The sequence below is a fragment of the Saimiri boliviensis genome, chromosome 6, assembly GCF_048565385.1.
Source record: "Saimiri boliviensis isolate mSaiBol1 chromosome 6, mSaiBol1.pri, whole genome shotgun sequence".
Taxonomy (NCBI): domain Eukaryota; kingdom Metazoa; phylum Chordata; class Mammalia; order Primates; family Cebidae; genus Saimiri; species Saimiri boliviensis.
In genome coordinates this window covers 92,388,457-92,405,454 of record NC_133454.1, presented here as the reverse complement: position 1 = coordinate 92,405,454, position 16,998 = coordinate 92,388,457, and the positions used below count along the sequence as shown (strand labels likewise).

General features: G+C 34.2%; 1 long non-coding RNA gene across 2 annotated transcripts in view; it reads right to left on the bottom strand.

Annotated features, from left to right (window-relative positions):
• Nucleotides 1-14,413: 14,413 nt before the first annotated feature.
• Nucleotides 14,414-16,998, bottom strand: part of LOC141584870 (uncharacterized) — a 400,256-nt gene continuing 397,671 nt past the window's right edge. For both annotated transcript variants that reach the window (XR_012518123.1, XR_012518122.1), the window contains one exon: nt 14,414-14,539. This is a non-coding gene — a long non-coding RNA (uncharacterized LOC141584870). The remainder of the gene's footprint in view (nt 14,540-16,998) is intronic.

The window sequence follows — 16,998 nt, the reverse complement described above, 5'->3', positions numbered from 1 at the left end:
TATATTTAAATCATATATTTTACCTAGCAATGATACATTAGAAAGAAATCTTTAAAGGCATAATTAGCAATATTATTCTAATGAGAAACCGATATAACATCTTACAAATTTACATTATCAAGTAAACCAAAACCTTTCATTTGCATATGGAATGTAAACATACTTTAAATCTTAGCTCAAATTTGCATACTGTTTGCAAAAGAAACAATTTAGATAGAGTGATAACCAACATCAATTTAAAACTCAACCATTCACATTTCTAGCTCTTTATAAGAAGGAAACTCCTCCTAAAATTAGTATACCGTATTTGCCAAAATCAAAACTTGAAATTAACATAAATAGCATTATGAGTACCTCATTAAATTAATAAGATTTAAAGGAAAACATTCATGTAATATAAAATGGAAGAGCTTTTCATATTAGGGCATGGTAAAAATCCAAGTTTAATTAATTAATTAATTTCTAGCTTGTACCATTAAGCTAAATTATTTAAAACTCTTTCCTGTTCAATTTATTATTGTCTTACTTGAAATCCTATTTTAATAATTGTTATTGCTATTTTCCTTTCACTGGATCTTTACCTTCAATATTTCAAATACTCTTGTCTCCAACATATTAAATTCACACACACTCACAAACAACGCTCCTCTCTCGACACTATGTTCTTTAGTTGCAACTTTATCTCTCTGCTCCATTGAAGAGCTGGAAAAAATTGTCTACAATTACTCATTTCCATTTCCTAACCCCCTTACTGGTGCCTCAATATGTTTCAATCTGCTTTATGTTAGTCAATTTAGCGTATTGATCCCAATCATCTTTCATTACTGAATAGTATTACTGATACTATTAGAAGACTTTTTTTGAAACACTGTCTTATCAAGGATTCTTTAGCTCAGTACTCTGTTGTGTTTTCTCTATTTTGGTTATCCTTTTCTTCTGCATTTTGTTTTTCTCTGTTATTATAAGATGTTACCCAAAGATCATTCATAGACTTTGTTTTTTCCCCTTCTTATATTATCTCTTCCTAGGTAATCTCATTCTAGTTCATAGCTTTGATTAACATGCCTACACAGATTATACATACATTTCCATTTTGAGGCCTAAAGTCCAAGTTCTAGACCCAATCATTCAACATTCTATTTGATATCTCCACCTGGGTGCTGCAAAGTAGTACAGGTACATCATGTATTAAACAAAATTCCCACCCAACAACCTGGCTCTTTCATTATTCCCTACTGCACCAGATGGCCCTGCACCAATCTGGAATGTAGCAGTCAACTTTAAAACTTCCTGTATCTAATCATTATCAAGTCTTACTGATTTTAACTCCTAATCTAAGCACACATCACTTATCCGCTAGAACTCTGTAATAGCCTATTAACATATATACTGAAACTAATTCTAATGTTTTTCACACTGCTGTCAGGATTATATCATTTTTCTAAACAAATTATTAAATTCTTTATTAAACATGTCTAATTTCACTTACATGCATAAATATGGTTTTATAAATTTTTTGCTTTGTACTGATTTGCTTTTCTTTTTCTTCTTTCCTAATCTTATCTGCATACATATCTCATTTAAAAAATTATTTATTATACTTTAAGTTCTTGGGTACATGTGCAGATTATGCAGGTTTGGTAAATAGGTATACACATGCCATAGTGGTGGTTTGCTGCATCCATCACCCGTCATTTACATTTGGTATTTCCCCTAATGCTATCCCTCCTTAATACCCCCATCCCATGCTATTCCTCCCCTAGCCCCCCAACCCCCAGGTCCCAGTGTGTGATCTTCCCCTCCCTGTGTCCATGTGTTCTCATTGTTCAACACCCACTTATAAGTGAGAACATGTGGTGTTTGGTTTTCTGTTCTTGTGCCAGTTTGCTGAGAATGATGGTTTCCAGCTTCAGCCATGTCCCTGCAAAGGACATGAAATCATCCTTTTTATGGATGCATAGTATTCCACGGTGTATATGTGCCACATTTTCTTTATCCAGTCTATCATTAATGAGCATTTGGGTTGGTTCCAAGTCTTTGCTATTATGAACAGTACCACAATAAACATATGTGTGCATGTGTCTTTATAATAGAATGATTTATAATCCTTTGGGTCTATACCCAGTAATGGGATTGCTGGTCAAATGATATTATCTCGGTCCTTGAGGAATCGCCACACTGTCTTCCACAATGGTTGAATTAATTTACACTCCCACCAACAGTGTAAAAGCATTCCTATTTCTCTACATCCTCTCCAGAATCTGTTTCCTTATTTTTTAATGATTACCATTTTAACTGGCATGAGGTGGTATCTCAATGTGGTTTTGATTTGCATTTCTCTAATGACCAGTGATGATGAGCTTTTTTTCATATGTTTGTTAGCTGCATAAATGTCTTGTTTTTAAAAGTGTCTGTTCATATCCTTTGTTGACTTTTTATGCGTTTTTTTTTTTTTTTCTTGTAAATTTGTTTCAGTTCTCCATAGATTCTGGATATAAGTCCTTTGTCAGATGGATAGATTGCAAAAATTTTTTCCCATTCTGTTGGTTCCGGTTCACTCGATTGATAGTTTCCTTTGCTGTGCAGAAGCTCTTAATTTTAATTAGATCCCATTTATCTATTTTGGCTTTTGTTGCCAATGCTTTCGGTGTTTTAGTCATAAAGTCCTTGCCCATGCCTGTGTCCTGAATGCTATTGCCTAGGTATTCTTCTGGATTTTTTATGGTGTTAGGCCTCATGTTTAAATCTTTAATCTATCTAGAGTTAATTTTTGTATAAGGTGTAAGGAAGGGTTCCAGTTTCAGCTGTCTGCATATGGCTAGCCAGTTATCTCAACACCACTTATTAAATGGGGAATCCTTTCCACATTGCTTCTTTTTCTCAGGTTTGTCAAAGATCAGATGGTTGTAGATGTGTGGCATTGTCTCCGAGGCCTCTGGTCTATTCCATTGGTCTATGTCTCTGTTTTGGTACCAGTACCATGCTATTTGATTACTGTAGCCTTGTAGTATAGTTTGATATCAGGTAGCATGATGCCTCTGGCTTTGTTCTTTTTGCTTAGGATTGTCTCGGCTATGCGGGCTCTCTTTTGGTTCCATATAAAGTTTAAGGTGTTTTTTTCCAGGTCTGTGAAGAAGGTCATTGGTAGCTTGATGGTGATAGTGTTGAATCTATAAATTACTTTTGGCAGTAAGGCCATTTTCACAATATTGATTCTTCCTAACCATGAGCATGGAATGCTTCTCCATCTGTTTGTGTCCTCTCTTATTTCCTTGAGTAGTAGTTTGTAGTTCTCCTTGAAGAGGTCCTTCACGTTCTTTGTTAGTTGTATTTCTAGGTATTATATGCTCTTTGTAGCAATTGTGAATGGGAGTTCATTCATGATACGGCTCTCTGTTTGTCTATTATTGGTACGTAGGCATGCTTGTGATTTTTGCACATTGATTTTGTATCCTGAGACTTTGCTGAAGTTGCTTATCAGCTTAAGGAGATTTTGGGCTGAGACAATGGGGTTTCCTAAATATACAATCATGTCATCTGCAAACAGGGACAATTTGATGTCCTCTCAAGTTCAATTATTTAATAAAAGTACTCACAGAAAAGCTGTTACACTCAATGATATTGTTTATTTCAATAAAATAATACATACTAAAATCAGCAATGAGAAAAGGTTTATAGGGCAGAGTCTAAAATAAATTAGTCACCAGCTCTTAGTTATCTTCTGCAACTAGAGTCATATTGACAATGCTTTATTCTTCTAGCAATGATGTATGACAACAAACACAAAATACTGCACAGAGTTTTAAAAGACTTCTCACTAGTCAATAAGGCTGAAAAACAAGATGCAAAGGACAATGTATTCTGAATAAGAATGAAAAAGTAGGGAAAGAACAAGATGTGGAGGGCATTATATGACAGGCTGAAGATTTAAAGTTGACATTTTTGCCCAGAGCCAGCCCTGGGCTTATATATTTAAACAACAATAGAACAACATATCTAAAGAAGAACTGGGAAGAAGTTACTTTTGACTCAGTCAGAGCTATCCAGTTCTTCTTAAATGATTGATCTGTTTTTGAACATATATTTTCATGGTCTTTCAATGTGGTAACAAGAGTTTTGTACGAGCATGTTTGTGATATTGTGAAATTTAAATTCCTCCAGTGCCTTAGAAAATTGTTATACAGAGAAAGGTTTAAAGTACTTTTAGAGAAGAAAAAAGTATAATATAATTCTGAAAAGAATTCTACTTGCAGTTTTATAAAAAGAAACTCTATCTAAACAAAATGATATGTGGGTGCAAACTAACAAACGTTTTTCGTAAAATGAATTAAAATAAATGAAAAACAGTCCTTTTTTTTTTCTGAAATGACCAAGGCTGCGTCACTTTACCCTACCCTGACCCCGTGAAGTCACACACTCTCACAAATAATAGCAGCTGTGGACATAGTTCCAAACATAGAAATTTTGATAGAAACTGGGTAAATACATACTTTAATCCAGTTCTATGTCTCAATTGAATAATGAAGTCAGTGATCTGAACTAACTGAAAGCAAAGAAAGAAACGTGAAGCTTTTGACATACAATTTATATTGTCTATGATTTATTTATGTAACAAATGCACATGTATTGTTTTTTGTATGTTGAGAACAATTCTAAATTAGATTTGTAAATATAAATAACTCCCTGAGGGAGTTTCTATTATTTTTCCCTATTATATAAATGAGGAAATTGAAGAAAAGAAAGTTTGAGAAATCTGTGCAACGTGACAATAGCTAATGGCAAAACCAGGTTTCAGCCCCTTAAATCTGGTCTCCCACTTTCAAATTTCTAACTACTGCCTCATATATTCTCCAGTGTTTCTTCTCGGTTCTTTTAAAAAAGACATCAAATATGCTTTGATTTACTTATTCAACAAAGATTTTGAGTCCTTACTTTGTGTCAGTCATTGTTCCAAGTGGAGAAATACAGCAGCAAATTAAAGGCAGTAGAAAAAAAATTACTGCCCTCTTAGAACTCATGTTCTTGTTAGATAAATAAATAAATAAATAAGCCAATTATTTGCAGTAGCATGAGCAGTTTGCAGCAGCATGAGCTCCATGAAAGACATAAAACAGGGTCAAGTATAATGGGGATGGATCCCTTCATAGCCCTTGAGCAGGAAGAACCTCTCTGAGTAGGTGACAAATTTTCTTGAGACTAAAATAATGAGAAGAACACCAACATTTGATGAGTCAATAGAGGGACCATTAGACAGAAGGAACAGCAGATGCAAAGACATTTGGAGGGAATTAACTTGGTGTGTTCAAGTAACCTTAGAATATACAGGGTGATGGAGATTATAGTGAGATGAGGTTGGAGATAAAAGCAGACAAAAAAAAAAAAAGCAGACAACAAATCATGTTAAAAGTCTGCAAGCAATGACAAAGCAGTTAAGATCATATTGTAAAGGCACAGGCAAACCATTAGGAAGGTTTTATTTAAATTGAGGAAATTTGTTATTTTCTTGTGCACTGATGAGAGTTAAAAAGTCAGGAAGTTAGCAAAGTTACCAGAATTAAAGGTATGGCATTTAAACCCCACCACTGTTAGCTTTTAAGATGTTATTTTAAAAAATTATAGTGTCATAATGACAGCTTAATGAAAAACAGAGGGATAGTGACTAGAATCATATCTGTATCAGTATTCAGTGGTGCAGTGCAAACTGCATCTGATATTTACAGTTCACAGAAATGCTGTTTCAACTTATTGACAGCACTTCTCTGTTCTAGAGAGGTAGTATCTATGGTGGGTTGCATGTCCCTATTTTGGAATAGAACAGTGAGCTCAAACCTCAGCTCCACCTCTGTTTCCACAGGTGATTTATATAATCTGCTTAAGCATCAGTTTCTTAATCAATATAGAAGAATTATAATTACACCGTTTCAGGATATTCTTATGAATATGAAAACAAATGCATGCTTAACACAGTGCCTGACATGTAAAAGGGCCAAATTGAACATTATAATAAAAATGGCTTGACAACCTTCCCAGTTGTCATGAGAAAGATAACATCTATTCAGATCATTTTGGGAATGTTTGCAGTGGTTGTGTTTCTATTTGTTATCTATAAAACCACATTTCTGATTCTACTTTATGAATTCACTATTGGGCTATCTTGCCTTCTCAATGATACCATTTTTGTTCATCAACTTTCTTCTACTCTATTTATTTTGTTCCACTTGCAACAACAAATTAATTCTGAAATCATAGTGTTATAGTGCGTAGCTAATCAGACACTAACAGGGAAGGAGAGGGTTCCTGCACCCCACCAAAAAAGCCAGGCAACCATCAGGTGATCGTCAGGCAGTTGGCACACTGCCTCTTGTAATGGGTCTCAACTAGCTCCAGGGAAATGTAGTCTTCCTACAGATAGGAAGCACCTGAAACTGGTAATCAGCAGCTTCCCAATAAGATTTCAAGAGTTGGGTGAACAGGCGCAAGCATCCACATCAAGAGGCCAAATGGCAGAGTTGAACATGTATCATCTTCCAGGGGCATTATACCAGTAAAGGTAAGAACACCTCAGGTGAGCATGCATACAACTCCAGTAAACACACTGCACATGTTCACCTCCCAAGTGCTAGCAGACCACTGCACATGCAGGCAGCCTACCCCAAGGTAAAAGTCAAGGGAAAAGGGACAGAAGGATGCCAGCATATAAAACCCTAGACCCAAGGCCAAATTGGGCACTTTACCTCCAAGATGCCTGCTTGGCCTTCTTCCAAGTGTACTTTATTTTTATTCCTTCTTTAAAGCATTTTAATAAATGTTCACTCCTGCTCTAAATCTTGCCTTGCTCTCTTCTTCTGCCTCAGGACATTCAGTTAAAGTCTTTCTTCTGAAGAGGCAAGAATTGAGGTTGCTGCAGACCGGTAAGGATTTCCCCCATGTAATAACAATATTTTAACAGTGTAGAGGTTTCCTTCTTATTTATGTATGGTATAATATGTTGGGTGGCCCTCCTCTGTCTTCAAGCAATACCATCTGGAAAATATGGGCTCTAAAACTGCTGACAAGGCAGAGAAAAAGAGATCTAGAGATTTGTATGATGTGTTGAGGGGCCAGATTTGGAAATGGCCAATACTGTTTTCCACATTTCCATTTGTCAAAATCCCATCACATGACCTATCTGCAAGAGACGGGAAAAATGAAAAGGAATACTAACAGTCTCCGAAACTATCACAAACAAAAATCTGTGGGGGGTGTGTGTGTGTGTTTGTGTGTGTACACAGTCATGCATTGCTTAATGATGGAGATATATCCTGAGAAATCCATTATTAGACTATTTTGACATTGTGCAAATATCATAAAGTATACTTACACAAACCTAGATGGCAGAGCCTACTGCACACTTAGGATGTATTGTATGACTTATTGCTCCAAGGTTACAAACATGTATAGCATGTTACTGTATTGAATACTGTAGGCAACTGTAACACAGCATTAAGTATTTGTATATTTAAACATATCTAAACATAGAAAAGATACCATAAAAATACAACATAAGAGATAACAAATTGTACACTCACGTAGGACACTTATCATGAATGGAGCTTGCAGGACTGGAATTTGCTCTGAGTGAGTTAGTGAGTGATTGGTGAGTAAATATGAAGGTCTCGGACATTACTATACACTTCTGTAAAAATAAGGATATATATATATATATATCCTTACTGGCAAAGTCTTAATGACCATTTTGCTTTCATTGAATAGTTATCTACTATTCAAAAAATATGAGCTAATCTCCTCAAACTTAAAGTGAGATAATGTTATATTGTGCTTTATTTTTTTCTGTTTTAAAGTCCTTTTATTGCTTTTGAAATACAACACTTAAATCTTAAGTTAAGTTAGCTTTCAACCATGTTTTGCCATGTTTTTCTAGAGCAAATAGGCAACTTACAAAATATGCTAATGCAGGATAAAAAACCATTTGGAGGTTAGTTATACTTTATTCAAGAACAGAAACATCCTATAATTTACTAACTCTAAATATAAAACAAGTAACATATCCATCAACTAATCTAATCAAGAACATACTAAAAATAGCATAATTCCAGATGTATGCAAATAAAGTAATTAAAATGCAAAATAAAATGAAAAATTCTGAAATTATGTTAATGTTCATATGTTTATACATTGATTTTTGAACTCTGCATATATTTTTGCTTTCCCCTTCCCTACCAATGCATTTTCTAAACCACTTTCAAAATGTAATACTTGGTGAATATAAATACATACATATATATATATTCTTTTGATATATATATTCAGATATAAAATGAATATATATATATATTTTGCTATCTGCTTTGAAAATTATGCTGTTTCTTTCAATATATATATCAAAAGAAATATATATATCTCAAAACAAATATATATATATATATTATATCTCAAAAGAAATATATGTATCTGAAGAGAAACAGATAGCATTTTTCCCTTTCAATAAAGACTTGATTCCTCTACACTTGGGAACGCTGTAATTATATTGTAATTTAGGAAAGACATGGCTGAGATTGAAATAGTTACTAAACAGCTAAATAAAAGGATCAGTGGGATGACCAATTCCTATTTCAAACAAATTCTACGTTTGGAGAGTCAAGGAGGTCACCAAGTCAAAGTCTCATTATGTCTAACAGAACAAAATAATAATTTTGGCTTTCTACTTAATCACATCTATGTTTTAGGGTATCTTTTTCTCACTTGCCTCTTAAAAATATTTTTTACAATAAAGCTATAGCATTTAAAATAACCGTAACTGTTTGTAATTAAAAATAAACTGTAGAATATATGTAAAGTATGAAAATAAGTGGAAAAATAAGTGAGAAAGATAGGTGTTAGTGTTATCAGTTATTTAGGCATTAGGCAAAGTATCCTTTGGTGTGTATTACTTTACATCCAGAAAAAATGGATTAGTCATAAAGATACCTCGGAATGTTTTATATTTCCCTGTATAGCATGGAATTTAATAGTTTAAAATAGAAATTACAGAACAAACTCTTAGATGAGGAAGGGCACCTATTTTTTAATCTCAAATGATGTAATTGAAGAAATTTTTAATTTAGAAGACAAGTATTAAATTCAAATCCATGCCCCATTACTAACCATGTTACTGACTGATCGAGATGGAGTTTCACTTTTGTTGCCCAGGCTGGAGTGCAATGGGAGGATCTCAGCCCGATGCAACCTCCACTTCCCGGGTTCATGTGATTCTCCTGCCTCAACCTCCTAAGTAGCTGGGATAACAGATGTGAGCCACCAGGCCTGGCCTACTAACCATCTTATATTTCATAATTTAGGGTTACTTGAAAGCTTCCTTCCATTACTGAAGCTCTCCACCTTCAGATTCTTGACATTTTACTTGTTTTTTTTTTTTTTTTTAATCTGGCCACTTACAACCCCCAAACAGCTCCAGATTTCCAGTCTCCAAACCTACACAGATGCCCTTATTGGGGTTATATCAATTTGCCAGTCAGTGTTCTAGGTGAGGTTCCTCTCAATTTGACACAAGTTCAGCTCCTATTTACTGGACTTGTAAAGACCACGGTCCACATATGACTGACAAGACATTAGTTAATGATACAATTAATTGCCTGATGAATCTGGAGGGATGGGTAGAGGCCAGAGAAGGCAATGTCTGTAAGCCATGTTAGAATAATTTTTTTTCTACTTTCTATGAGTAAATGTATTGGAGGTAAAGAGAATTGGATAAATTTGAAAGATACATTATCAGGAGGTGGTGAAAAGTTGGATATAAATGTTTGGAGATAATCAAATGTCAGGAACTTTATCATTAATGCATTTCTATTTATACTATAATGTTGAATTTTAATGTGAATGTCATTACACAGTTTAACATAGAAATTATCTATATCTTAAAAGATTTTACCTGTAAAATTTTCATAGGAGTTTTTGACAAATTTGTAAGTTTCTTCCATGATTTTAATCTAATTTTCTAAACCTCACTGAATTTTAATAGAAATCTAAAGATTTCATACAGATGTGCAAATTTGTTACCAGAGTATTACAATTTACTATCTGATTATAATTTTTTAAATTACTTTGTATTTGCTTCCACTTCCTATTCTTCATTACACAAAATATAAATTAGTGGTTTCCTTTCTAATTTTTAAACTAGGCTATCTATTGCCCGTATTTTTACTGGTATTTTCAATAGTCATATTTACATCCTAGTTTTGTGGGCTTTCATTAGTTTCATAAAGCCAGTTTAGTTCTGGGAAGGGCAGTTATCATTCTTGCTTTAAAAAATAGTAAGCCCTAACATAAGAAATCAAAGTCATAAATTCGGGAGTCCCTGTAGAACTGTATGTCTTCTTTTTAGAGAACTGATATTATTTGGTACACATACCCACTAATATTTCCTCATCTCTAAATTTCTTACATATTTAGCATGTGTTATTTTCATTTACTATGTCATCCTTCTTTCAATTCCTAAGTTATTCTTTTCTGGAAATGATTTCATTGTATAATTCAGGGCTGACAAGATAGCATAAGCTCTCCTGAAAACCTGAAGCTGGCATTTATCCCTCTCTAGAGTCCCAAGCTGGTATGTTGATTAAAATTTGCCACTTTTGATTTTAAAGTAGTTAATTACTGACAAGTCCAACATGCTTTATACTTTTCTAACTTTTTTTGAAATGTCAAATTATCTTTGAGGTCTCTGAAATATCTAATATGCATTTCTATTCATTATAGGTTCTTAAAAGAGAGTAAGTAGCCTATTGAAGCATTTCTAGAAATAGAATTCAGGCATCAAAGTTTAAATATCTCCAAGAACCTTACTTTGACATTCTTTTATCAAAAAACCACATACCAAATAACAGCATCTATAGATTTCACAGCTGTTGAGTACAGATGCTGATAAATAGGTATATTCTGTAATGCACAGTTTGTCATGTATTATGCTGAGCTAAAATTAAGCAAAATATAAAAGAACTCTACTGGTCACTGGATAACAAAATAACATGAATTGGCTATTTCAGTGATGAATAGTCTCATCTAAGCATAAGGAATAAGAGTTCTAGCCACTTTTTAAATAGTAGAGATGATTTAGCAAGTGCTGGGAAATTGCTACTATGTCTCAAAGTAGTACACTGAATAGCTCCACCTAAGTGACAAATGTAAAATTAACTTAGTTTTGGAAAGAATTGTGCAAAACTTTTAAGCCATTAATTTTTTTTCCAGCATGGACTTGGACTGCATAGCCTTATAATTAATTCTATTGCTGCTTTCTCCTCTTGCTTGTTACACTATCAATAACATGTACTTATAGCAAACACATGGAAAGTTCATGAGAAGGCAAACAAAAGATAAAGGAAAAGAGATGCAAAGCAGGTTATATTTACTTTTCTTATTCCACTGTGCATCTCATTTTGGTTATAAAACTCATTTGTTTCAAATATGAAATTTAGGGGAAAAGTTTAAATGGACTATACTGACATCTGGGAACAACCTCTAAATAAACCATTGGTAAAGGTAACGACTCACAAAATCCCCTATCAATAACATAACAAAAATAGATTTGAAAACAGCATGGTAGAGTTAATCCTCAGAAACATTCAGGAAGTTGGCAACTCTGGTAATTGGATATTCTGGTAGGAGCTTTAGCTGTAAAACATTCTAAAATGACTTAACAGGAATGCTATGCAAATGTACTTAAATGTCCTACCCAAGATTCAGGGTATTGCATTATTTGAGGCATTTTACCAAGTAGATTCCTAATCTGTTTGTCTTCTCAGATATTTACTTGCTTTATGTCCTGAACACCACATAACTATACACATATATTTACTGAAATGATTTAACCCCATGCTTGTGTCTTCTCTAAGACTAGAAGGTTTTTCAACAACAGTAATAATGCCTTTATTTCTTGTAATTGTAACACCTACCACTGAGCAGCTGGTAAACCTCTTTGCATTAGGTCATTTTACCTATGGTTTGTTTGTAAGTTTGTCTCATGGATCTTTGTCTACATATATTCTCTAATATTTATAATAAGCCATAGAAGGAGCTAATGTACCATTCTTATTTTCCAGACAAGGTAACTAAGAATAAAAAAGTTTTACTATTTCTAAGTTAGGGCCCTGTGAAGCAGACGTTTTGAATAGTCTCTCTGACTGCAACGTTCCTGTGATTATCTTAAAAGAGAGCACTTGCATCACAAGTTATCACAAATTTTGCAATTTAAAACAAAATCCATATATTAGTTCATCTTTATGTCATTCAGAAGTCTGAAACAGAATAGCTGGGCTCCCTGATCAGGGTAATACAAAACTGAAATCACTGTCTGCCAGACTGGGTTCTCATCTGGAGGCTTTGAAGACAACCACTTCTTGGCTTTTTCTTGCTGTTAGAATTCAGTTGTAGGACTGAGGTATCAATATCTTCACTGGCTGTCAGGTAAGGTTATCTTTCAGTTCCTAGAGGCCACCAGAATTCCTTACCCCATGCCTCTCCAAACTTCAAGCCAGCATGCATTTCTGCTTGAAATTTGTGACATCTCTCTCTTTAACTTTTAAACCAAGATTTAAAAGGCTTATGTAATTAAGTCAGAGTCACCATGATAATTTTCGGATATTAAAGCCAACAGACTTGAACCTTAATTACATATACAAAATTCCTTCACAGAAACATATATGTTAGAATTTGTATTGAGTAACTGGAAGAAAGTGTGCAGGGCCAGACATCTCTGGGGCCATCTTAAAATTCCACCTAAAATTTCCCTGCTTTTGCATTCTTGGCATATCATAGCACAATGCCTAATGTACTATGCATTGAAAAACTTTATATTACAAAAATGCCATGCTATGTTTGTGTAGGATGACGGTAACTATTATTATTCTGAGATGTTCCAACAATTGTCATGGGAAAAGCTAGAAATAATAAATTAAAAGCATCTATAGCTTATAGTATCACAGCAAGATTCTCTCCAAGGAAGAGCAATGTTACATCCTAATATTTTCTCACAGGAGTATCTTTTGGGCCAAATTTACACTAATAATCAAACTATCTAGAATATAAAGTAGAAGAGTGTTTAATTATGCCCATCTCAGAATTCTGGGAGCTCAAACAAGAAATTAACTTTTACAAAATCACACATTTTCTTTTACTTTGCACTTTATTTCTCATTATATTGCACAGTATAATGGAGGATGAGGGGACAGTCCTCTTTGACAGGACTGTTAAGTAGACTGAATTATTTACCTAGGCAGCTCATAACAGGGTAACCTGTAACAGAGCATCTCACATAACATGTGTAATGTTTTTGCTAACTTTATATGCTTCATGAAGATTTCTTCTTTTAAACTTAAATTGTAACAGCCTCTACTATTTTTTCCAGTAAAAATCTCAGAGTTATCAGGAAATAGAACTCAAATGTGCTGATCTTAAGACATCAACTGGAAGAAAACTTTACTTCCTTTATTTTCCTAACTCAAGTTTATTATTTCATACTTTCTTCTTTCTCCTACTTGTAGAGTATTGCTCACTCTACCACCTCCATCCCATCAATACTAAAAAAATAATAACTTGTTAATAGAGAGTTTAATTGGGTAGGATATGTTTGATGGCACCTTTAAGGGTATTTCATCTTTATTTTGTTTTTCCTTTTTTTTTTTAATACGGTTCTTTTAATTAACATTTCTAACCTTCAAAATTCTGTAATTCTTTTTTAAAAAAATAAACACTCTCTTCCTGGAGAAAGAAAATTGTTCAAATGTAATTTACTTCCTAAAATATTATTACCAAAAACAGAAAGCAGTCAAATATATGAATTAAGTTACCTGATGTATTTATCAAAGGGATTTCTTCCACTCTGAAATCATAACTTCTATTATCTGTTCATTTTAGTTAGTAAATAAAAATGTCATTTCCTACATAGTTTGCATTCTTAATACATTACTAGTTAAATTATAATAAATTATATCTTGCTTGCTCTCAATTAGATAATTACTGAATGTACACCGTCTATATTTTCATATTAGCAAAAGTGCCTAGAACAGTACTTAGAAGAAATATGAAGATGTTTCACTTTGATTTTAATGTTTCTCTAATATGTCTTCAACTCATTCATTTTAAAGATCTAATCCAAGTAAAATTTCCACTTTTCAAGTGAAAGGCATTAGATTGTTTTAAAATAACTATGTTACTTTTTTTTTATTTTTTTATTTTTTAGCAAGAACAAATTAAAAACAATCAGTTATGGGCCGGGTGCGGTGGCTCAAGCCTGTAATCCCAGCACTTTGGGAGGCCAAGGCGGGTGGATCACGAGGTCAAGAGATCAAGACCATCCTGGTCAACATGGTGAAACCCCGTCTCTACTAAAAATACAAAAAATTAGCTGGGCGTGGTGGTGCGTACCTGTAATCCCAGCTACTCAGGAGGCTGAGGCAGGAGAATTGCCTTAACCTGGGAGGCGGAGATTGCGGTGAGCCGAGATCGCGCCATTGCACTCCAGCCTGGGTAACGAGCGAAACTCCATCTAAAAAAAAAAAAAAAAAAAAAAATCAGTTATCTTCAGCTCTTCCACATAAGTTGCATACTTTTCTTTTTCTTTCCTTTTTTTTTTTTTTTTTTGAGATGGAGTTTTGCTCTTGTTGCCCAGGTTGGAATGCAGTAATAACCTCTGCCTCCCAGGTTCAAGTGATTCTCCTGCCTCTGCCTCCTGAGTAGCTGAGATTACAGATGCCCGCCACCATACTCAGCTAATTTTTTGTATTTTTAGTAGAGATGGGGTTTCACTATGTTGACCAGGCTGCTCTTGAACTCCTCACCTCAGGTGATCTACCTGCCTCAGCCTCCCAAAGTGCTGGGATTACAGGCATAAGCCACCATGCCCAGCCCATAACTTGTATACTTTTAGAGCTGTTCCCAATGTAGAAGTGCTGATTGGATGCTCAGTTACTAACGAAGTTTAAAAGTTTTCTCTTATTTAGGGAGATGTAATCTTCCTAAGTTATTGCTTATTTTAAGAAAAATCACAACAGTCCACCTTCCTTTTAAATTGCATATTGCATCGTAAATGTAAGCCTCTATTTCTCCTGTTTTTATTTTAGTGTTTAAAGCAAGCAAATGGGGATAAATAGATTTACAAAGTTCAAATTATTGTAATCCTTAATAATGATAATGCCCTTCTTCTGTCAATATCTGTCTATCTGCAAAAAGGCTTTAGTTTCACAAAAGAAGTAACAAAAATTCTTAAATAATTTATGTAAAAATTAAGATCATAAAAAATAAAAGAGAATGCACAAGTAGGTAGTAAATACTCCCAGATAATAATATGATTTGGTTTTATCTTAGAAATAATTAGTAAGAAAACACTCATTACATTTATAGCCGCCACTCATTTTAGACTAGAATCCTGTTACTATTCAGTTGATCACCAATAGAACAAAGAAGCAATCTATGAGGAAAAGGCCTGGCTGAAACATTGACATACATATTTAAGTGAATACTTTTAGGGGATAAAAGGAAGTTAGAATTGCATGAGTGTATGTAAGGTGACAGAGAATAAAAACAAGGTTGGTTACCTTTGCCAAACTACAAGTTCAACAAAGGTGTTAACAAAAGAAGATACACATGAACATGCTTATTGCCACTTCATACACATATATTATGGTGCTTCACCTGGAATTATGAATCCAATGATTGAATATTTCATAAAAGTCATTAATGAGACCAGAAGATATGATCCACCACAATACAGTATGTAATTTTCAGAGGCTGCACCCATGTTAAGGGTGGGCTGTGAATATTGATTTGATTCCAGTTCTGTACTAAGTAATAAGCATGTAGATTTGTAGTTACTGTGTTTACAAGGGCATCCAGGGGAAAAGTAAATGTTACATGCTAGAGTTGTAAGTATTTCCACCAACATTTATGAAAAGGACCATAATACCTTTAGAGGCTAATGTGACTTCTCTTAGAGAGTTCCCAGAATGAAATAGCAATGAGTCATGGTAAACCATTGACTTTAGGTAAGAATTCAGATTTGGTAGTAGTGCCAGCTTCTCCAATGACATGAGAATGAAACAGGATTCAAGGCTCGTAGTTGTGGCCAGGATTGATTCCTTAGGAACTGACCTTTTTACCACAAAGCATTGCAAAAAGCCAATTTATCTTCTGTGAGGTCAGGCTTTATGAAATGAGACTCTTAAAATTTTGAATTTATACCTCAATGCATGAATACCTATAGCAATGATCTTAATAGTTCAAACACCTTTCATATAAAATTGAAATGAGAGTTTTAATTAGCACAAAATAATTATTTGACAATGTTAGTGCAGTGGTTGCTAGATGAAGGTTGTAAGAACCATTCCTAATGATGCCAAATTAGAAATACATGCCTGAGAACAAACTGAGTCTTTCCGTATTTGCTCCATTATCTTTGCAGCAGGTCTTTTTTATAACTGAGCTACAACCACACTGAGGACCACACTCAGATGTTCTTCATTCTGCCCTCCCTCACAAGGTAGGGATAGTAAGATTTACCGATTGAGATTACTCTGAAAATTACATCACGTATACAATATTTTACACATCTAGAACATTGCTCAACAGTGCCCAAGTACATATTGAGAAAATGTTATTGCTTTCTTTGTGTTTTTCTGAGAATTATACAATATAAACCTAGAGAATTAGTACTTGATGAATGTAGAAATTCAGTCACTCTGAAAAATCCATAAAGTTACTAAGAATTTTCAGTTCAGATGTACCAAGAATGACTTTTTTTTTTTTTTTTTTTTTGAAACAGAGTCTCACTCTGTCACCAGGTGCCAGGCTGGGGTGCAGTGGCACAATCTCTGTTCACTGCAACTTCTAACTCCCAGGTTCAAGCAATTGTCCTGCCTCAACCTCCCAGGTAGCTGGGACTACAGGTGTACACCACCACACCCAGCTAATTTTTTTGCATTTGTAGTAGAGACAGGACTTCCTTTTCTA